The 24,333-nt window shown below is 38.9% G+C and overlaps 1 long non-coding RNA gene across 1 annotated transcript; it reads left to right on the top strand.

Moving 5' to 3' along the window:
- Window positions 1–4,518: 4,518 nt before the first annotated feature.
- On the top strand, window positions 4,519–23,768 carry LOC118164417. Its single transcript, XR_004749486.1, has 5 exons — window positions 4,519–4,629; window positions 5,660–5,903; window positions 18,599–18,712; window positions 19,540–19,649; window positions 22,174–23,768. It is a non-coding gene; the product is annotated as an uncharacterized LOC118164417 (long non-coding RNA).
- Window positions 23,769–24,333: the final 565 nt, after the last annotated feature.

Raw genomic sequence — 24,333 nt, 5'->3', positions numbered from 1 at the left:
TTTTTTTTTTTTTTTTTTTTTTTTCCTAATTCACTCACAGGGACAACTGCAAGCGGAATTCTGTAATTTTGTCTTTTGTTATATTTTCTTGAAGCAAATTATTTTAAAGTCTTCTTTCTGGTGAGTATCTGAACAGTTCATAACAAATCATCCCTTCCAGGAGATCATTCATTATTAGGCATATTGATGGCATGTTTGAATCTCTAAAGCGGTAATTTATGCTATTAGCTGAGTTGTCTTGATGACCTTCACTACACCAGTATTTTACTCATTCTTTCATATTCTTGTACTTCATACATACCAGAGAATAATTCATATCCTTGGTAACCTTTGCAAATGATTTCCCTAGAGGTTTTTCTTCATCAATACCAGAGAAAACTAACCCATTGTCATCATCCTCTAAAAAGTAATTAGCCATGAATAATTGCTCCTTCCTGACATCTTTCTAACTTTAAACTGAATTGATTTTTTTTTTTTTTTTTTTAAAGTAGATCTATTAATTGTGGAAGCATTAGACTGCCTTCACACTTTTATTCTCTCATTCCTTATTCTCTGCTTTTGTTACAAGTGCTCTGGATTACATTTTGCTTGTCTTGTTTAATGTTGCTTGCACAGTTCCCTAGCTTTATGATACTCTGAATTCCAGTCTGGTAGAATAGATTTTTCTACACAGTGTTATTAGATTCGATTTTGGAATACTTTTACTTCATGAGTTATTTTCATGGAAGTCTTAGGCCACTTTCACAGGACGTATTTTCTCTTCCCCAGTAAGATTCCTGGTGTGTCTCTGTCAAGCAAGATCCATGGAAGGAATATTAATCAGAGCTGTGGCCCCCTATCTTTTTGTAACTGATCCAGTCTATGCTACATGTGGTCTTTTGGGGTTAGGTAAACTACTGCCCAGGGCTTGGAGCTGTGGCAAACTTGTGATATGCTCTGATGGTGTGATCCCCCCTCCACTTACCTTCAGTCTGCCTGTTGCCTTGCTCAAACACTGGATGTTACACCCAAGGCCTTGCTCAGGCAGGTAGTGGCCACTGCACCCTGGGCCTTGCTTATGTGGACAGCAACCACAACATTGGCTCAAACTGGGTGCCAGAGAAACTGACAGACAGATGTCTTGTTCGGCAGCTGAGGGTCAATAGAGCATGTGCCAAAAAAAAAAAAAAAAAAGTAACTGTTAAGCCATCATCTTACCCCATATAAAGTGAACAGGCCAAGAGCCCTTTGAGCTCCTCTGCATGGCAGGTGGCTGCATGACAGGATCTCTCCACGAGCAGGGACACCTCTCCAGGTCACTTCTCCTGTAGAAATCCTTCACTCCTTGCGATGGATTCCTTGCTACAACAGATCCTTGGTAAGTGTTTGCTAAACTTTGTAAGCTTTGATAAGGTTATATCTTTGATTGTGCACGTATAGTCCTTGGACATAAACTGTTGCCAAGCTTGGGACTAGGCGTGGATCCAGCCACACCTAGGCTCCTTACCTCTTCAGTTCAAGGAGTTTAGAAAGCAAGGGGATACACTCTGAAATTTATGACAATGGGAGGGTCTCCTGAATGCATCTGACTAACCCTGTCCTCTATGTAGTAACTAATCAAGTGTACATTGCCATTGAGAATCTTTAGTTGCTGTTTTGTTTATGATCAAGCTTTGATAGATCACTACATTATATCAATAAATGTATTGCTGTTTCTCTCTTACAAGTGAAGTGTATAATTTCATCTGTGACATATGCTTATGTCTAACCAGTGAAGCCAAGAAACACCGTACCTGTTTTGCCAGTGTGTGGCTGAGCAACTGTCTTGTCTGTGCTAAAACCTTCAAAAAAGCTGTCTCAAAAATAAAAATGAGGAAGAGAAAAATATGTTCATATGCTTTCTCAAGCAATTTCCCTGGAGGGAAACAGTCTTTTCATCAGTTATGACTAAGCTTCTTCACTTCCCATGGAGGTCTTTTTCTAAATATAGTTTATGTTGGAAATGTTTCTTCAATGGACTATGAGGGAGAAATGTGATTTCCTTCACCATAAGGGAACCCTTCAACCACACTGCAACACAGGGACAAAAACTCAGTTGTTTTAAACTGCTACAGCTCCATTGACTTTAATAGACCCATGCTTTTTTTTTAATAACAAGCAATGACGCAGGCAATATAGTGTTTTGTGTTCCATGTGTCTACTCCTGTGCTTCTGCATATGAGTATGAAATCTCTCTATTTTTCCCTACTGAACTGTCTGAAATCTTCTTGATATTATTTGCTGCTTCATCTCCACCTCTCTTTCATGTAATACAATGGTTCTGAGAGTATACTTCAGAAAACTTTTTATCTATCTTAATAATATATATACACATATATATATTTACACATACATTGCTTGGCCTTCTGTATTTATGGGCATCTTTCTCTGTAGCATATCTTCATCCACCCTCAATATATTTGTAAATGTTTGTTATTTTTCTGATCAATTCTGTTATTTTACTTCTCTGCTTTGTTTGTTCTATATAGTTATCTGATTAAATGACTATATCTGTGTTGCTCTACTTTCCCATCTCTAATACAATAGATTTAAAAAAAAAAAAACACCTTTCCTATAATTGCTTGGTCCCTGGCAGTTTATTCTCTATACTCCTTTTTTTTTCTTGTAAGTCCGGGTGATCTTAATCACAATGGTGCTGGAAAATATGGTGGATTTTAATGGTCTCTTCTAATTTTTCCTGGTAGCTTCTTATTTTTGTCAGCTTTCAACAAGTCAGGTCCTCCTTAATTTCTGTTAAAGTTCTACGTTTAGGACTGAACTCTTGCTTAAATCCTCCAAATGAACTTTTCCAGTACTGAAAACCTTTGCACTGCTTTATTACATGAACTATTTATATTTTTTTTTTTACTCTGTTGGATACAAGCATCCAGTAGTCACTATTTTCCATTTTCTCTTTCTCTCTCCTTTTTATTTTTATTTTTTCCAATCTGTAAGCATTGCTGTAGTCTAAGGATATCTTAGCTGCTGACTTAAGTAGCTGCTTCATGAATCCTAATATTGTCGTCACAATGACTTAGATATTTGTTTCTGTACATATATCAGTGGAAATATAGAAACCCAGTATATTAGTCCAGGAATATTTTATACTCTCCTGTGTGTGTCTTGAGTATATTTTCCTGTTCTGTGTTTGCATTTTAACTTGTATCTTTGCTGTTGAACTACAGTTTGTTAGGGGTAGTGAATATTTTCCTGGACCATAACACCACATAGCTTATCCCTATTTTTCTATGTCAGCCTTGGATTGTAATGCTTAGACTGAAAAGATGACTGCTTAGGTTGGAATGACGACTGCCAGAGAGATCCCCAGGGATCTCTTACCAGGGAGAATCTGTATTCTTCTACAGGGAAATTCTAGCTATATTTACAGATTCTGGTTATAAAGTTGCCACCCTAACAAGGCTTCTCTATGTTAGTCATGATTTGTCAGGTTTATTATTAGTCATGATTTGTCAGATGTATATACATATCTGTTCCAGAGTAGGACTGGCTGAACTTGGAGAACATTGAGATTATATAAATCATATGTGCATGTGGGGAATGAAACTTGTCTTGAAGAATTTAAAAAATTAAATATGTTTTTCACTTTTAAAAAACTTTATTCATATAAAAATATACTGGACTGTATTAATAATGGACTCAAACGCTAAGCAGTACCTTCATTGATTGATATCCCTCTGGCATAACTCAATCTACAAGATGTCAACAAACAGAATGTAAAGATTTTCCCAAATGCATGATCCTTTCATGCCGCTGCAGACTCTGAGAGAGTCCTTATTATTACTTTTGATCTCTGTAGGTCTTGATATTATGAAATCCTTCTGTAAACTCAGTTGCATGCACATTTTATCTGCACAGAAAACACTTAGGTTGACTTTATATTTTATTCCACCTTCAAAACTCTTTGTTCCTACCCATGAGAAATTACATTTCTTAGGGGCAGTAGGATTGAAGCATCAGTAGAATAGGAAAATGGGAGGAAAATCCCCTATTGACTATACTGGGTATCAAGAAGATCCAAATACATCTTACCAGGAGTGTTATTTAACCTCAGATGCTTCTATATTGCCTTACATGTAAGCTGATATTTTTCATTTGGACTAAGTACATCTAAGTATTCCTACAAAAAATGTAAAATAAATGTGCATATAAATTATAGATTAGGAATGAGGACACTCTGGTTCATAATTCCATATAGTTCAGCTACTTTTTTTTCCCCCTATTATATTACTGATTTAATTTTGAAGTGATATAATCCTTCCTTATACTTCTAGAATAGTTTGCATTATTCCTTGTTTGCTCCTTCCGAAGCCTCTATATATGAAAGGTTATTTATTGTGGCACTAGCACTTGCTAAAACTTAATAGGAAAAATTCTTGTAGGCATCACCATGGTATTTATCACAGTTGCAAGTAATAATTTTGTTTCCAAAATGTCTGCTCCTTCTTATTTTTCTTCCTTTTTTTTTTTTTTTTCTTCGGAAAAGATGCCCTGCTGATATGAAAATTGCATGTGGTACACTTGGATGGACAGATTAAAAACACCCAGAACCAAACTTATTCATGGAGGAAGCAGGTGAAATTTCCTATTCAGGTAAATTTTCACTTTATTTGGGTGAAATTACTACTGTCAGCAATTAACTTGCCCCCCCCCAATTGTTCTAGAAGGCATTTCAAAAGTTAATAACATCTCACTGTTCCTAGAAATAGTGCCGACTCTTCCATGTCATTGCAGGGTCAGCTCCTGCTTTTAATGGAGTTTCATGATATTTGTTGTCTTATTCTTGAAGTTCCAGATTCTGGGGATATATCTCATATTTCATTTTTAAAAGCACAGGTTTATAGTTCTTGTGGTATCTCAGAAACCCTTGATAACTTGACCTGAGTGCACACTACAGTCTTAGCAACACAGAGTTAAACAAAATGAAACAAGCATTCATGAGACTGTTAAAAATATATATATATATATTTTTGGCCAGTTTTATTCCTTGGAAACTGTTGTAGAGAGAATTCATGACTTCTGAAATCTTACGGTTAGCAATGCAGAGTCATTAACAGAAAATAATAGTTTCCCTTTATTTGCAGTAAAATATGCCTCTGACTGGGGTTTGTGCTCAAAGCTCAGCGAAGCTTAAGTTGCATATTCTGCCTAGAAGCTTTTCAACAGAAAAGCTATTTTGGCCATCTAGGCATGTCAGTGGGCAAATGATGGACAGAGGTTTAAACCACAGATATCCTCCAGGTTTTCTCGGTAACTATGGGCAACCCATACGTGACTTCATCTCTGCCATAACAAAATGGGACTGATATTATTTTGCCCTTTGCAGAGCTGTTTTGAGGACTGACTCAAAATTAATATTTGAAGTGTGTTCAGTTACTGTGAATGGGAGGGAAAGGATATGTAGGTAGAAATTGGTGGACAAAGTATGTGCAGAGGCAGAGTGAAATATTGTTACTTATCTTTGCTGAAATTGTGAGTAGAAGTATCTTTTCTGATACTTCTAACTACACAGGAATGCATTTATAAAATATTTTTGTTTTATATATTTTTATATATTCATATGTATATATAGAAAAAAATCCTTTGCAATGTTAACTGAATCTCTTATCCCTTTTCCTCTGAGGTATGTGCTGCATAGTGTATTGAGTGTAGATACAAACTCTGCTCATGCTCCGAGGTGACCAAAATCTGTATGACCTGAGAAGTGTGCTGCAGCATACTGGTGGTGAGCACCAGCTGGAGGCTCCTCTGGATGCACACATCCCACCTGGAGTTCAGGCACAGCTCACACGATGATGTGATGGGCAGCAGGGCTGTAGCTACGATTAAAGACTGATTGCTAACCCAGTTCCTGTCTGCAGGATTAGGTAAGTCAACATGGGCTGCAAAAACAAGCATTTTGCCGTGAGTCTCCTTGGCATGGCCTGGTGAGGTCTCGTGGTTTTCTGCAAGAGCCATCAGGCAGAGGCCAGATCCAAACTGCTTCCCATCCTGCCAGCCTGTATCACGGGCTGATTTGCCTTCTCCTGTTTGCAGGAGGTTTAGGTAGATAGGACAAGCTACATACTCTGCTCTGTCCTCAGGCACATTCCTGAAAATCCCCTGTCCTCCACCTGGGCCACCTTGCCATCGGGACTGGGACTACTTATCACACAGCAACAGACACTTTTCCTCCAAGGGATTTTGATACCTGCAGTTCTTTGGAGACAACTCCAATCCTGAGATGCTGCAATGACCACAAGGCTTTCTTTAAAAATAAACAACACACATTACCTAATCATAACTGTGGAGGAAAGAAGGTAACATAACAGAAAGCGGATTTTGAAACAACAAAGGTTTATTTGCATGTCTCTCTTACCTGGGCTACTGCCAAATGCTGACGGAGATACCAAAGGCTTCCTGTTATCTGTCAGCCCTAATGGCTGCGGGTCAGCTATAACCCCTGTCTGTCTCCTTACCCACCTGTGAAACATGTACCACCTTCTGCAGGAGTAGTATTTTATCACAGACCTCTTTTGTCATCTCCCCTTCCTGCATTTGTAAAATCCCTACATGTTTGTTTGGAGGTCTTGTCTGAGGTTGTTTCTTGGCTTTCCTCTTGGTTTCACAATTTCTGTGTCGAGCTTATACAATAACTTTTCCAGTAAGTCATAGAATAACTGGGTCAAAACACAGTACTTGGGAATTAACACAGAGCCACACAATTTCTGCCCCAGTCTCTTTCAGTTTTATGAATAGTTTTTTTTGTTTTGTTTTGTTTTTTCTTTATGGCATCTGGTAAAAAAAAGAGTCGCTTTAACTGTTAAGGCCTTGTTTTATGGTGCAGCAAAATAACACTTTACAAAATAAAGGCAAGGTTGCTAGCAGTTTTGAAATAGCATTTTTGCACCTCTCCAATATGCGCAATTTCTTTTCTTATACTGTGAAATATTTAGGCAAAGGTTTTACTACAGCAATTCCCGGTTGGTAGTTTTGTGAGGCTGTGCTGCTGCTGGAATCAGAAGCAAGTATGATGGGGGAAATCCTAGTCTGGTTAAAGTGCTGCCATGGACTTAAATTAAGCCAGGGCTTTGCCTGAAGTTTCTTCACAGAAGAAAGCCTGCTATAGGCAGAGAGGAAAGGATTCTGCTGTAGCCTCTTTTCAACTAGGGCTAGAAGTTAGCTCATCTAACTTAAGCTGCCTGTAAGTCCAGTACCTAGTTTAAACCAGTTTTCCAAGCTACCTTTATAATTAATGGAAGGAGATAAGCTCCAGAGGGCAATTCATGCTGCTTGTCTGAGACATCTACTTTAGGACTGGATCAATCAGTCTCTTCAGTGCTTTTCTTTCTTCGCTCACTACAGGTGGATGCCAGATAACTAGCTTAGACCAGAAGTTTCTAGTTAGGGAGGTGAAGAGGATGCTTATTATCTGCATGGTGTCGTGCCTGTGGAGTAGGAGTACAAAGTCCTGGAGGATTCCTGCCCTCTGTCTTTTTGTGATTAAAAAGGGAATCAATGTTTGGAAGTAAATTTGCCCCTTACTGTTTGCAAAATACTGTCCTTAGCTGTGAAGCAGTAACGGCAGGCTTGATGTGGAGTAAGACAAAAATTAAAGCAGACTGCAGACATGAAACACAGATGCACAGCTTGTAACCAGCAATGCCTCTTGCCGTGGTTACCAAATATTCCTCTCAGGCACTGTGACTATTAAAACTGCCAAGTTCAGTGTGCAGATCAGACTGCCAACTACTGTCAGCTTCTAGTCAAGGAGGAGACATAAATATAACATCCATAAAAAGGACAGTTTCTATACAGGCCAGCGTAGGCTTCATGCGTTACTGTGTTTTGTTACAGTGGCGTTTGTGGGCATTTGTTGCTCCACATCTTGCTATTTATAGCAGAATAACTGAAGGAGAGGAAGTCTCACAACAGCTGTATAAACCCTTGTAAACGGCAAGGGGGCAGAGGCAGTGTCTACACTTGAGTTTGACAGGCTAAAACAAAGTTAAAAAACAACCAAGCCTCTAAGTAGTGTTTGTCTAACTATTTTCAAAGATAGCATTTTGAGCTTTATGTTACTTTAGTCAGTGATGTGTTTTAGCAGAGAAACAACAGGAATTACGTTGAGCTCATCTCAAACACACATAAAATATTTTAGTATCTGTTCTTTTATCTCCCTTTTCAGATACAGCTCAGGAGAAATATGTTCCAAGTGACAGCATCTTTGACAACCTGTACTTTTTGTTCTACCTTTTGTTTTTCTTCCTGTGAAAAGCCATGTGATGAAGATTGCTGGAGAACATTGATACCTTCCCTACTTATGAAAAAAAAAATAATAAAAAAATAAAAAGAAATAACTGTGTATTTCCCACAGGGTCAGACTGAGTCTTCAACTGAAACATCCATTGAAAGGCTCTGCATCTCTGAAACAGCCTGGGGAAGGACTTACCCTTGTTGGTTGTATCAAAACCAAGCAATAGGGCACTGAACAGAATTCTTTACTCTAGTGTTAACAATTTTTTTCACAATAAGCTAATAAGCCTATACAGCACTGTGGAAATGCTTTATGCTGGGTTTTCTGAATATGCTTTCTCCTTTTTGTGCCAGTAAATGTTACTGTGATGCAGAGAGAAGCATATTCCAAAAACATATTCAATGTTTCTTAAGCTCATAGCTATTGATTTCTTGAATTGGAACAACACCTTTTCATTTTAAGAATTTCAAACTTTTGATTTTTACCTTAATTACACCTAGGTCCAAAGCCAGCAAGCACTTATTTAACTTTACTCATGTGACCAGTGATAAGCTCAAATGCAAGTAGAATTTGAGAGGCTTTTCTACCACCCTTATCTCTGGTGGTGGAGGCTCTCACAAGAATAATGAATTTTCTTTGCAGAATCCTAGTGAGATAAAGCAATGTTATTATCCCATTGTACAGCTGGGGGAAATGACACAGAAATTAAGTGTTTTTCTGAAAGTTCCCTTTGCAGTTAAAAAGAAAAGAAAAAAGGTTATAACTCCAAAAAAAAATCATTGTTTTATTTTAAGTTAATTGATCTTTCTGTCCCAAAGAGTTTTTCCGTGTATCCATACAAAATAAGTGGTGCTCTTACCCACTAGTGATCATTTATGATGAGAGCTTTGCTGGAAAATGGATAAAAACTGTCTTATAATGTGAACACTTGTCTCTGTGTGTGCGTGTGTGCCTGTTTAAGTGCCTGTATTGGAGTTTAGAGTTACTAAAACAAAGTTTAGATACTCTAGGTTTCCTGGCAAGGCAGGCATTCCAAAGAACACTGAACACAGTAGACAAAGCAGCAGAGATCATCAAGAGGCACTGAAGAAATACACACATTACATTTTCAAAGCAAGGTCATTGTTCATTAATATTGCTATGGAGAGTTTAGCTACACATTGAATTCTTCACAAGCTCTACTTATCAAAATGCTTGATGCTCAAAATCATTGTCTGCATGTAGAGCAGCATGAATAGTCGTTCACTTACAGAGGTGATGGAGCTGGCTGAGATTGTGAAATCTGTTTCAGCTTGATGATGTTTTTCTTTTTAGATGTAGCATGGTGGTCTTTGAGGATCATATCCTACAAACTGCAGAAGATCAGTAATGAGCTGTCTGAAACATCTCTGGACAGAAATCAATGGATTTTTATGACAAACAATCAGAAAACAGAATAAGGGCCACACCATCCATGTCACCAGCTATGTACATCCACCAACTATTATAAGAAAAAAAAAAAAGTTTTCTACAGATCAGGAAGCAATTCTGTGGAGAAGTGTCTTCTTACATTAAAGAAAGACAATTTTTACACAAAACTTTCAAACTTTTGATATCCTCATAAATAGGAAAGGGATAGTGAGTGATGGAGAGGAAGGAGAAGATGATGGGCACATGGATCCTGTATGAAAGAAGCCACAATGGTCTCTGACACAGTGGGAGCAGAGGAAGGAAGAGATCCATATAGGTGTTAGAACTGGGAGACATGGAGGAGGTGAAGGAGATGGAGGGGGAGAATGGAAAATCTTGATTCAGAAGAGTGGAAGCATAAAGAAGCTATAACTTACCAGAAAGAAAGAAATACAGATTCTTGGTATACAGGAAGGAGAACTGCAACAAGTTGTTAAAACAAAGGACATGGGGAATAAAGCACACAGAAACTTCCTGAAGAGGTAAAGAATCAAAGACTGCTAGTGCTTACAGTAAATCTGGGCTGCAGAAGTAACAAAGTGTTCACCAGTTTAAGAAGCAGTGTATCCTTGGATGTGCCTGTGCAATCAGGAAGATGGGGCAAATATCTCCGTAGTCAATGCCTCCTCTCTTAAACGGCAGTGAACACTGAACAGGCCTCAGTCTCAATGCCTTCACTGGGAGAAGCCTTAAATGTAGCTCTCCAAGGCAAATTTGTTAGGTGTTGGGAGCAGCTCTTACAGACACAAGACTACAGTATTTCTGTTACAGTGCTCAGGAGTGATGGTGGTGAAGTACCATAGTTAAGTGGAGAAGTGAGCATGACAGTTAAAACTTAACAGACAGTCAAGCTCTGAAAACAGTAACACTTCTCCTTTGAGAGAAAAGTGTAAGTTCTGTGTTATCAAAGTTGCAAGATATTTGTTTATTCACTAAGCCCACTTGAATGAATTGCCTGAGTCCTTTCTCTCTATTAGTTAAATTCAGTACCTGAGGCTTTCCAGCTGTAGAGATTCTATTTCATTACCATCTTCTGGATGCAGAACACCTCAGAACAGACAAGAGACCATGATAGTTCAGTGGTTTACAAGATGTTCTTATATATATTTTTTTCCTTTTATCTAAAACCTTGCCTGTAGAAACAGTATGAAGGTGAGAAAGAAGAAAAAGGCAGTGTGGACAATTTGGGAAGGCCAAGGAGGATGTTTTCTTTCTCAGTGCTTTGAACCTAATTTAAAACACAGCTCCCAGCTACAACAAAAAAAAAAAAAAAAAAAGGGGAAACAAAAAACAAGATACCAAGATACAGACCATTAAGCTGTAATGGAGTTATGCCTTCAGATCTCTTTGAAGTACAAGAGAAGATACGTATAAAAGCAACAGTTAGCGTGTTTTTAGTGCTTTGTATCAGAGATCATCAAAGAACTTTGAAGAATTAGGCCTAACAGTCTCCCTGAGATTTCTGTATGAGCTGCTATTTCCATTCTACAGAAGATTAAAATGAGTCCTAGAAAGATTCATAGGGTGAAGGTAAAAAAAAAAACAAAACAAAACCAGGAAGCCCATGTCAGATCTTAGTATACTTCTTCATTCCCAGTCCTATGCTTCAGCTGCATGACAGTCTTTGTGTTTTCATGCAGCTGAACAGAGGTTTAAAAAATAGTCAAGTTCCTATATATGCATTAAAAATCTTTTAAAATACATTTATTGTATGTTAATGAGAAAATTTGGCTTTGAATACTTTTGTCTAGTTTATAGTCATGGACAGAATGGGATGGTATATAGGCATATTCTTAACAGATAACATTGAGTAGCAGAAAAGTTTGTTTTCTGTTTTTTACAGTTGCTGCAATATTCAAAACACCTACTGCAGCAGTCTGTTTTGGTAGTTACAAATTCTCATTTCTATGTTTTTCTTGCTGCTACTGTACATATCATAGATCCTATGATTTCCTCGCTTTTAATAACACTAGGTGGCATGTGGCTTAGGACACTGGGCCAAAAGAGTTTCATGTGCTCACACCTGGACTGATTTTTGGCCTGAACAACTCTTTGACCACTTTTCAGCAGCAGAAATAATCAGAAGGACATGCAGCTGCTGTGTAAAGACCAGGGGAAATTAAAATGTTTCCCATAAGGAAACAAATGAGCAAAATACATACACGGCTTGATTAGCATTTGCATTGTAACATCGTTAATTACTAGAAAGCCACAGGTGGGAAGGACATGAGGCATGAAAATATGATTATGAAGGGGAAAATGATGATTCTGTGTCAATAGCACAGTCCTTACAAAGGAACTTAAAACTGGCGAATGACTAAGGTTGTCAGAACGTCTTAGCAGATGAAATATTTCATAAGAAATAAGTGAAAAACAATCAATTTTTGTAATGCTTAATGCTTTTTAGTCCTTCACAAATAGAATTTATTTATTTATTTAAACAGAAAAGCGTGTAAACACTTAGCAAGCTACTGGCTTTCTAATCCTGACATAATAATTTTACAGTTAGCAAAATGAGGGAGAGAGATGCTCAGGGTAAGAAAATGTTTTTGTATCAGAACTGAGATCAGAAAAACCTGCATTTGATTAACAGTACAAGAATGTTATGGGCTCTCTTTGGTTATGACTTGTCTTATCCTACCGTACTCTGCTTCTGGTAATTCTGTTTAGGTGTTTCTGCCTGGAAGCTTTACTCTAGGGGTTGGTCACTGGCATAGTCCAGGCTGTAGAAAGTTATTTCAACTTTTACAGAAATGTACTTTTTTTTTTTTTTTTTTTTTTTTTTTTAATTAAACTACTAAATTGAAGTAATATGAAAGAACACCAGGAATAGATCTAACTCATTATGTTAACAATTATTTTACTACACAAAATTTTAAACCAATTTTACTGGACATGAGGCTATGCAGGTAAAGCTAGTTTAGCTAACCATTATAAATGCTGGAAAAGCTGCCAACCAGCAACTAATCTGTTCTCTTGTGCTAATCTTTTCTTGCCACAAATTAAAAAAGTAATGGAGCAATAGCTGTGAAGATTTTTCAAGGCTTCTGAATACAAAGTTCTGTCCCCTTTCAAAGAATTCAATAGTGGAATTGATAGACGAATTAAATCTTCCTTCAAATGCTGAGAAACAGATATTGATGTCTGTGTTGCCAGCAAAATGAGTAATATTCAGAAAAAGAAGCCTTGCCTACCTTGAGGATATGTTGAAAGTCACCTCAAAGCACAGGCTTGACAGAGAGATTGGTGACAATAAGTGCAATGACAGTTCTGAGGATTGAGTTGTGGCTGCCAGACCAAAGCACCATCATTATACATGGTCCCATCCCTCACCTGCTTGTGACATATGAGGTACAAAACCAGGAATTCATGAATAGGGCAGTTTGGACAGCTAACTCCAGTGAACACACTGCTCTGCTTTCTCTTTCTGCTGGATGGTTTGCATTAACTTTACGATGGAAAATGTCTTTGTCTGGAACAGCTCTACATATCTCTATGTAATTGACTTGGAACAAAAATTATTATATGGGATGAATCAAGAGCGGAAACAGAAAGCAAAATGAGACTCATCAGTGGTAGCATATGACTGTTCAGGAATACAAGTCCTTACATGTAAGCAGCAGCATGGATGAGAAGGCAGCCTCTGAAGGCTGAATAAATAATCAGCATGAGCTTCAGCCTATCTGTAGTGCATTGAAGTCTTTTCACTCCTTTCTCCACAAAGTAGAATAAAATTTGTTTCCAACATTTTTCATATTCCCTAAGAGGAGAGGCTACCTCACTGTGCTCAAACCAAACAGTAAAAATTAAAACAAACAATCTGGAACAAAACCCAACAACTTTTGTTGTTATATGACTGTTTCCTATTTTGAGTAAAGCAATAAAAATATTGATTGTTGGAGGAAGGCCTAAAAATCAAAATGATTTGTCAGTAGCAGTTCCTAGAAAAAAGAGCTCCTCAGCTGCTGTAAATTGTCCAGCTTCTATGGATTTAGATTTTAGTGCAATCATCACATGTGTTTGAAATGTCACAAGAGCTATGAAGTATTAGATATTATACAGTAACTATAAATAGGAACTAACTGTGTTTGTCTTCAGACTCAAGCCCTTCAGTCATTCTCTGCCTTGCTTGTTCTGACCCAAATAAAATGAAAGGATTTAGAAAACTATGACATGCTATCATGGAAATGTGATATAATGAATCACACAACTGGAACACTGGAATAGAGGTCTACAAGCTCTTCAGAAGGGATAGGCAGGGGTGTTGTCCTTTATGTTAGGGGATGGATTGATTGCGAAGATATGCCTCTGAGAAACAGCCACAGATATATTGAGAGCCTGTGGGTAAAATTAAGGGCCAGACCAATAAAGGACACCATGTGTTTGGGATCTACTACAGGCCACTTGATTGAGAGGACCCTGTTATTGAGGCCTTCTGGCTTCAACGAATGTCACCCTTGTGCGCTCTCATCCTGACAGGGGACTTCAACCACCCAGATTTAAAAAAGGAAAGCCATGCAGCAGGCTGTAAGCAATCCAGGAGACTTCTGGAGTGAATTGAAGGTGACTTCCTGGTCCAGGTATGAGACAAACCAACCAGAGAAGTGTTACTGGACCTGGTGCTCACCAATGGGAATGAATGAACTCATTAAAGAGGTTAAGACTGGAGGCAGTCTGGGTTTCGGTGACCATGCCCTGCCTGAGTTTGTGGTCTTGGGGAACATGGGCCTGGCAAAGAGCAAAGTTAGGACCCTGAACTTCCAAAGAGCAAACTTCCAGCTGTTTAAAGACCTGGTGGATAGGATCCCCTGGAACACTGTCCTCGGGGACAGAGGAACTGGTCAGCGATGGAGGCTCTTCAAGGATGCTTTTCTTAGAGCGCAATAACTCTCTCTGTGCCTGGGAAGATCATGGAACAGATCCTCCTGGAGGCAATGTTAAGGCACATGCAGGACAAGGAGGTGATCTGATAATCGGCCAGCATGGTTTCCCCACAAATGGGCAAATCTTATCTGACCACTCTGGTGGCCTTCTGTGGTGGAGTAACTGCATCAGTCAACAAGGGAACACTGACCGGTGTCAGCTACTGGGACTTCTGTAAGGCCTTTGACAAGGTCCCATATGACATTCTGGTCTCTAAATTAGAGCAATATGGATTTGAAGGTTGGACAGTGGATAATAAATTGGCTGTATGGCTGCATCCAGAGAGTTGCAGTCAACAGCGTAGTGTCCAGGTGGAGGCTGGTGACGAGTGGTGTCCCTCGGGCGTCTGTTTTGGAATTGGTGCTGTTTAATATCTTTATCAAAGGTATAGTGCCCTGGGCTGCATCACCAGAGGAGTGGCCAGCAGGTGAAGGGAGGTGATTGTCCCCCTCTACTCTGCCTTTGTGAAGCCTCACTTGGGGTACAGCATTCAAATCTGGGGCCCCCACCACAAAAAAGATATAGACCTGTTAGGCTGGGTCCAGAGGACTGCCATGAAGATGGTCAGAGGGCTGGAGCACGTCTCCTGTGAAAAAAGGCTGAGAGAGCTGGGGATGTTTAGCTTAAAGAACTGAAGGTTCCAGGGGAACCTCATTGCAGCCTTTCAGTACTTGAAGGGGACTTATAAAAGAGATGGAGAGCAACTTTTTTTTACACAGGCAGATAGCAACAGGACAAGGAGGAACAGCTTTAAACTGAAAGAGGGGAGATTTAGATTAGGCTACAGGAGGAAATTTGTCACTCAGAGGGTGGTGAGGCACTGGTACAGGTTGCCCAGAGAAGCAGTGGATGTCACATTCCTAGAGGTGTTCAAGGCCAGGCTGAATAGGGCCCTGAGCAACCTGATCTAGTAGGTGGCATCCATGCCCATGGCAGGGGGTAGGACCTAGATGATCTTGAATGTCCCTTACAACCTAGGCAATTCTATGATTCTATGATTATGTGATTCTGAAACTTCACTTTATTACTGCTACCACATGTCAGTGATAGCTTATAGCTACGGAATAATTTTGTCCACAAAGATCCCCTCCATCACCACCTGAATTCAGATCAATCAACCTTGTAGAGCATGAGCCTCAGCATGTTAGTATCAACAGCAGTCAGTTTTCTCTGCTTGCTATGAGTCTGTGCCTCAGAAAGCAGTCTTATTTAATATACCAAGCTCCATTTAAGCAAGACCAGAGGGTGCTCTGGAAGCCCTATCAGGAATGTGTGCTTAGAATAAATTGTCACCCCCTCTGAAGAAAATGTAGACACAAAGGGATTCATTTTACTGGGGGTTTGAGGAATCATGATACTACCATCACACTGCTAAGAGGATTTTGGTAAGCAGAAACCTGTTGGGTGTGTTAATTGGGATTCTGCTTTAAAAAGAGCTGCATAATACTACAGGAGTTCAGCTACTCGTTTTAATTTTTCATCCTCAGGTAAACTTGTCCTTTCTGGACTTTCTGTCTTATAACATTTTTCACTTGAACCGCTTTCCCTTCTGCCTTCATATATCCTCCAGTCATTTTGTGTACTCTTTCTGTCTTGTATGTCCTCTGTTTTTCACTGTTGCTGCTTTAGCATTCTGAATCCAAACTCAGTAACCATTGCCTTTGGCCTAATCATTGTGCCAGCTATGTCTTGTTATTAGAATTTGCCCTCTGTCTTCTCATCTGTTTCAGTAATTGACCTCTTTATTTGTTAGTTTAACATTTTCATTCCTTGCTCTAGTTATTGTCATTATTCTACTTATATAGACTCACTAATGTTTAACTACATAATCATTATATGGAGAGAAAAGCTGCAAGCAATTTGGAACAGTAAGTCCCTCTAAAAAGAGAAAATGCTTTAGAACATTTTTTAATTTTTTTTTTCCCTCTCCAAAAGATTGTTTTTCAAAGCTAATCAGCTAATGCACCAGAATAAACAGCTCTGTCTGGAAAGTCAACACATGGCCCTCTGTCCAGTGAACAAGGATGAAATGGTGCCCCACAAATGCCTCGAGGAGAATGAAGTTTTCTGCATCCTCTCTGTTCAGAACAGAGATGGTGGCCAAAATATCGACTGCTGATAACCATTAAAATGCCCCTTGAAGGCTGCAGTGGAGAAGTTATTTTAACATAAGCCAAATTTCCAAATATGTTTCCTATTCATGCTGTCCCTGCAGTTTTAACTGGAGAAGTTATGCTTTTCCCTTTAAACTTTGCAGTACAGTTTTAAAATGAGTATGTCGTATTTCATTTCAGAGGCAGCAGCTTGGCTCATAAATCTAGGCTCAAATGACCTAGACAGGCCATTTCGGCCATCCTTAGCCTCAAGGCAGAATCAGCTATGAGTAAACCTTTCTCTCTATTGTATTTCCTTTTAAAATATTTTTTCTTTCAAAAAGCCTGCTTACAATACTTCCCCTTAAACTAAATGTCAGGAAAGTTTTCCTGATGTCTAGTCTAGTCCCTTTAAATTCTTTCTATGATTTTTTTTTTTTTAGCAAACTTTTACATGTTTGAAAATAGTAACCCTTGATCTCCTTCCTTCTGACAAAATGGACCAAATTCTTTCCAACTTTTCTTCTGGAATTTGTTTTGCAGACCTCTGGGAATTTTTATTTTCTTATGGAGTCTTTCCTGTTTGCCCAATCTTGCCTTGAGCCATGAAGGCCAGTGATTAACATGACAGTATTTTGGGGCTTTCTTTAACATAGGCTAAACAGAATATGAGGTTTACCTTATATGCTTTATATATAGTCCAGCTATTCATAGGTGGTATGATGTGTTTTTCATTTTTTTTTTCTTTAAGTTATTATTTATTTATTTTTAAATTGGTTAGATAGAAATGTTCCTTTACAGCAGCACTAACCAAAAAATGTAAGTGGTTATCTCAGATACAGAAGAAGCTATAAAATATTAGAAAAAGCAGATTTTAATGTTTGTCCTTCATTCCCAGGTGTAGCAAAGTCTCTGACTAAAAAAAGACTTGAGAGATAATATGCTGTTTAATACTACTGAACTACTGAAAGAGAATTCCTCTTTTGACAAGGAAGTAGCAGTGTTGATCTCTATAAAACTTACTCTGCTTTGAATGTACAAGGTTAAAGCTTCCTTTCCTCTGCCTCTTAGAGAGGACTGGACTGATGCTTCCCTAGCAATCCTAAAACCTTTTCACATATAGGTGGCTACTTTAGAAGAATGTAAAACCTTATATAATATGCGAGCTTCATTAAAACTGTGCTTGATCTCCAAAGCTTGTGAGCTAATACAGTGTAAAAAAAGACAGTGCAGGGTGATATTGGTCAATAATATTTTTCTTTGCATACACTTTTATTGTCCTCAAGCTACTCACTGAGTTATCTTGACTCTCATCTTTCTGTCTCTCTGCACGCTGAACTATAGCTGAAGTTAATGGGAGAGCTGCGTGCAGACTTCCAGGTTCAAGCCCCCTCTCAAAACAATCTCTTCTACACTTGCAGATTCTGTGATATCATGAAAGCTTTACTGTGCGGTTCCTTTCCTCTTGTAAACAGGATCAAAGACAGCATGTCATTATTTCATTTTATTTTATTTTGGTCTGCTGTCTGGTTGCTGTCATCTCTTTCTATTCTGGCTCATCGTGTATTGTACCTTGAACATTATATCTCACAGCACTTCACAGTTTGGTTCCACCCTTTCTGTGTGGTACATGACACATTTGAGTACTTTTTCCTATCAATATGGCATTTTGTATGATATATGTGACTCTGCTAAGCTAATTGTGATAAGTCATGCTGCTAGATCCAGTACAAATGCCCTTTTTTCAAGGTTTCTCTTATGCTTACATATCCTTCACTTTCTAAGCATGTAAGTTGTGTTTTCTTAATTGATCTATTTGTGTGACAATTTCATAATGTAAACTCTGTTGCCATTTTCCTAGGACACAAAAATACAAGCTTTTGTGGATAATACCTCAGAACTGTCTTGTACATGTCATATGGATGATGTAAACTGTGGAGGCTGTAAGTGTCTTAAATGTCTCAGCATTGCAATTGTGAGTATTCAAACAATATGTTTTTCCCTTAGTTCCTTTTCATAACCCTTTGGCAACATTAAGCAGCCGAATAGAAAGCAAACTCTTCTGAGCTCAGGAACCACTCTCAAATCCCAAATTACACTAAACAAGGTCATTCTTGCACTTCTCAGCAACTCCAGGAAAGTAATTGCATTCTTTCAGTCAAAAAGGAATCCTCAGAACCATTATCCTTGCTTCTTTCACATCTGGATTTAGTCTTCCGACTTTCAGAAAGCAGGCAATACCGTTCAGATGCAACATTTGCTCCTGAGAAATAAATTACAATAGGGGTATGTGAGCTTGAGTCCTTGGAGGTGGGTGTAAGGGGTTACTCTGAATAATTACTCAATATTGTGCAATTAGGCTAATGAAATGCTATGGGGAGAAAAATACCTTTTTTGTTTGTTTGTTTGTTTATATATAAAAAGGAATAGTTGAGAAGAACTAGTAGAGTGATTGTTCCTCTGTACACAGCATTGCTAGGAGTATTATGAAAAAGATGTCCTCAGCTCAAGGAGATTGTGGGAAATCTAACTGGGAGAATTGCAGAACTTACCCTTCTTCTCTTTACTGAAAAGGTGATTGAGAGGCAGACAATTACCATAAAGCATGAACCCACATTTTCCCATCATTCCATCTCTGCTTAGCCCATGGGGAGAAGAAGTTGAGCATTGCCACTAACATGTGCAGACCTCTGTTAAGACAGAGATTACACCCAAAAAAGATTTTTATCTTCAAGGTCTGGAAAACTTTCCCAAGACAGAACTGGATGGATGAATTTGTCATTTAGCTGTCCTTGTCCACAGCTGCAATTGGGAGAGTTGGGAAGAGTGGATCCTTGCTCCTGTGGGGTACAAACAATCCTCATGGTTTGGTCCTTGTCTACTAAGCCAGATTCATATGCTCAGAAGCAAAGGTGAATTCTCCCTAATTCAGAGAGGGACTCTTGTTTTTTTCTGCTATAGAAGAGTACTACACCTCTGTTTTCTGGCATTGCAAAGGCTTTGGGCATTTGTTGTAGCTTTGTTTCAGATGATCTCTGTCAGAAGCACTTAACAGTTAGGTCTCAAGGGGAATGAAATATTTTAATTTGTGTGAAGTTACTGGATTTACTTACAGGGAAGAGATGTAATGGCCTGTGATACAAAAGAGGTGACCTTCAGCTCTGGTTTTAAATTCTGTTATGAATTCCTATGCATAGATATTGCTGAGGGAAGGTTTTGGCACAATATGCATTTAATTTAAAAATGGCGTTTATTCCAATTGTGCAGAGATGTTTTAGCATGTATGAAGAGTTAAATCCAGAGAAAGACACTTTAACCAAAGATCAAGATGAAAAGCCAAGTTACATTATAAAGATACTTAAGAAAATGTACCATATTTAATCTATTCTCATCTTAAAGCAACTTCTCATTTGCACTTTCACTTACATTTCTAATGCAGTGGTATTTATTACCTTTTGCCTACCTTACCAAATGAGCAACAATCTCTAGAGATATCTCCCCTCTGATTAGAAAACACTTGCTGCAAAATAATAGATTTATGAAATATACATGAAGAAACTTTTATTAAAATTACATTAATAGCCAAATTCTGCACACAATTACACTTGGCCATTGCAAAATCAATGAATTGCACAGGGATAACAGAGAGCAGAATTTGCCCTGACCGAATAATTTTAGCTGATTAAAAACAATGAAATGAGATATTAATATTGACACTCCCTGTTTGAAATATCATTGTTCTGTGGACCCGGGATTCATGATTTAGGACTCTGTGTGGAGGAACAAAGCCACTCTGCCAGCCAGCCCTGCCAGCAAGACAATATATACTCAGACAAATGGTCTCATATATAACTCCACTTCTGGGAGGTAAAAGGAGAGTCTTATTCTCTCCTGCTTTGCACTAGGTCAGAATTAATATTCTCCTACAGCAGCTGATGATACATACCTGAGTAAGCTTTACACTGGCTATCTCAGGTGCTGAGAACAGACCTGTGGCAGGATGGAGTTCAACAGAGGCTAAGCACCCAAATATTTACTCAGTTCATCTTGTCACTAGCTCACTTCAGTACCTCCTTTAGGTTAGCTACAATATGACACTGGCTGAGGTCCAACCAGCAGGTTTATTACCTCTAAATGCAGAACTGGGTTTATTAACTTGGGTAGAGAACTGTGCTATTGTAATATATATGATACTGTATAGGTAGGGAAGTAAAGTGGCTTTAATTCTTCTGGTCTGCAAGATAGCTCATGACTCTGAATTGTGTTTTGTATTCTGAGGGAATGATAGTCCCCATCTGAGGGAATGTCTGGCCTGGAGGCCAGAAAAAAAAAAAAAAAAAAAAAAAAGGAGATAAAAAAGGAGATGGAGTTGGGCAACCTCCCTGTGCTACTCTGTGACTTCAGGGTTGTACCCTCTGTTCCCCATTTACTTTGAACCAGAAGATTATGCTACTTGGAAGTTTCTGAACTGAATGCTTAAATCTTAACAGCTGTGAGACCTGAACATCTTTTAGAGTTGCCCAAGATATCACTGCTTTGGATGGACCTCATCAGGCTGTGCTTGTGCCCGGCTAGAACCACAGCCTCCCCGTATGCTCCTGTATTGGTGCTGGTGGCTAGGAATGGCACAGAAACTGCTGTAATAAAAGGGAGATGTAAAGATGGCATTTGAAAAATTGCTCACAGTTTCAAGGGTGTTAAATTTCTGCTTCTAAATGAGCTATCATACTGAAGAATAAATGCAGCAATAAAGAAGGGCTAAAACCTCAAAAAAAAAAAAAAAAAAGGGGGTTTGGTTACACTGACAGACTGGGAAGACCCACACAGAAGTAAAATAATTACACTTCAAGCAATGCAAGCTGTTCTTCCTGTCAAATGTATGAGGGACCTGGAGCAAGGAAGGAAATGTAGTCATAAAATAAAATCATAGAATCCTTTAGGTTGGTATAGACTGTCAAGATCCTCAAGTCCAACCATCAGCCTGACCCACTGAATCCCACCACTAAACCATGTCCCTTTGTGCCATGTCCACATATCTTTCATAAAACCTCCAAGGGTGGGGAATTCACCACTTCCCTGGGCAACCTATTCCAATACTTGCCCACCTTCTCCATTAAGAAATTCTTCATAATGTCCAATCTAAACCTCTCCTAGAACAACTTGAGTCCATTTTCTTTTGTCTTGTCACTTGTCATCTGAGAAAAGAGATCAACACTCTCCTTGCTACAACCTCCTTTCAGGCAGTTATGGAGAGTGATAAGGTCTCCCCTCAGACTCCTTTTTTTTTCTCCATGCATGCTGTGGGTTGATACCCCAATATCCTTCCTTTGGTGAGGGACCCAAACCTGAACATAATATTTGTGGTGTGGTCTCAGCAGTGCTGCATACAGAGGGATGAATGTGATACATGCCTACTCCCTTCATTTTATGCCATAGTTCCAGGTGCTTTGTTTCCTGGGGTGGAGGAAAAAACTGCATCTTTACATCTGATTGCTTCACTTAATTTGGCTTTGGTCATAGACCCCAGGTAAGTATGTTTTTGCAGTTACATTTGTTGAAACAGGACCCAGGGGCTGCAGTCCCCAGAGCCTGGCTGGGGAGCAGATGAGCTGTAGAGTTCAGTCCCTCTGGCCCAATGCTGTGAAGCTTTTCTGTGCAAAACGAGGGGCACCACTGCAGATATCCACAAACAGAGCATTTGCCTCCATGGTTGGCTGGCAGAGAGGTGTCTTTTCTAGGCACCACTGTGTGCCTGTGACAGAGTGGCAGAACAGGTCTGGGGAACAGGACCCCCGCATGCCTCTCATTGTGCATGCTGAAAGGAGCAGCTGGATTAAGATGCCTCCTTCCCTCTGCAACCCTTCTTATCCGCACTGAAATCACCAAGACAATAATATGTTGGATGTCTGAGGACTTCAGAATGGATGCCCTATTATTTCTCTCTTTTGTTTTGTTATAATATGTGTGACCTTCAACTGCTTTCACACACTTTTCACTCTGCAGAGAAAATACCATGCTGAATGGCTTAACTGCGATTTCAATACAAAACTAACCAACAAAAAGAGTGTATGGGACAAAAGCAACAATGCGGGCAACGACATTCAGAAGTGTTAGAAGTAAATCTAACTGCACACAAAGCAGAGTTCAGCTAAGTGTCACTGCCAAAAAACATCTTCTGTTCTCTATGAAATGAAATTGGAAAAGAGCTAAATCGAGTGCTGAAACTCACTGGATGCGTTAAAGGTGGGAGAGGGGGGATGTACCTGCTCTGGGGGACTGAAGGCACCTGTTTTACATCTCTGCATTTTTGACAGGTGGGACAGAGAAGGACTGGTATTTCAGCTGGTGTAAAAGCATACAGTGATTTGCTTATACAGAGGATCTGCTCTATGGTTTATGCTTATTTCTCCCAGGCAACACTTTAGAAAGCAATCAGATAGTAGTTCATATCTGATTTTGAGTGTACACCCAGAGGGAGATGCTGATTTCCTCCTTTTTGAAACATGTATTGATAAAATAATAATCTATTTTCATGTGCTTCCTTATCTTCACCTACTCTTCTGTCTCGGTTTTACTGCCATTCAGATTAGGTTTAGTCCTACATCGGGGATGAAAAATGTGGACCGGTTGTGCTGGAGGAATAGGCAAAGACCCCCGTTTTATTGAACAAGGTTATGCTGCGACACACGAGTTGCTTTCAGATGTAAGGGGTAATGCATAAGCCAATGCTTCATTTGCATGCTAAGGAAGGTCTGAATGCCTGCTTGTTCTCTGCTTGGATCACTGTAATATGCATGAGTGAGAAAGGAGGATAATAACCAGAGGAAGAAGTTGCTTTTATTAACCTGCTTTTGCATTTTTCCTTTTCGATGAAAACTTTAGAGGCAGATATTTGCTTCCTTTGTAAAAAACATGGTTTGTGTGTGTGTGTTTCAAGTATTAAAAATGGGAATAAAAAGGTTTTGGTCCTGATTTTTTTAATTAGAGTGAAAAAGGAGAATGTCTACATGGGTTTGATAAGAGACATAAAATGCTTCCACAGAAAATATCATTTTCCTGCTAGCTGCAGTGAACAGGGACCTTGATATTTAGCTTGAACTGATTCAGGCCTCTGCTTAGAGCTTAGTCTGGTTGTGTGGCCTCTATTTTGTCTTGCTTTTGAGTACATCAGTCTCAGTGACCTCTGCTGTGTGCATTATCGAGTATCAGTCCTGCAGCATCCTGTGTGCCACTTCAGGTGAGACATCTGGCAGTCAGCCATTCAAATCACCCCACACAAATAAACATTTAAACAAGCTGGTCCTTGTCTGATGAGCTTTATTTTACTTTTTTATTTTATTTTATTTTATTTTATTTTATTTTTTGTATGCATGTAAATTATTATTAATTAATTTATGTGGTTAGTTGCCTTTTATAAACTACAGGAATTCAGGAAGGTTTTAGTCACACCGAGGTTTTCAGGCTGGCAGGAAGAGGAGCCATTAAACTGTCACATTCTCTGCAACCTTTATATATATAGGGCACAGGAGAACAGTGTTAACTATTCCAGTCAGTTTCACCATTGCATATTTTCCATCCTCAAATCCAGGAAACGTA

Source organism: Oxyura jamaicensis, chromosome 1, assembly GCF_011077185.1.
Source record: "Oxyura jamaicensis isolate SHBP4307 breed ruddy duck chromosome 1, BPBGC_Ojam_1.0, whole genome shotgun sequence".
NCBI lineage: Eukaryota > Metazoa > Chordata > Aves > Anseriformes > Anatidae > Oxyura > Oxyura jamaicensis.
This window is presented reverse-complemented; position numbering and strand designations above follow the sequence as displayed.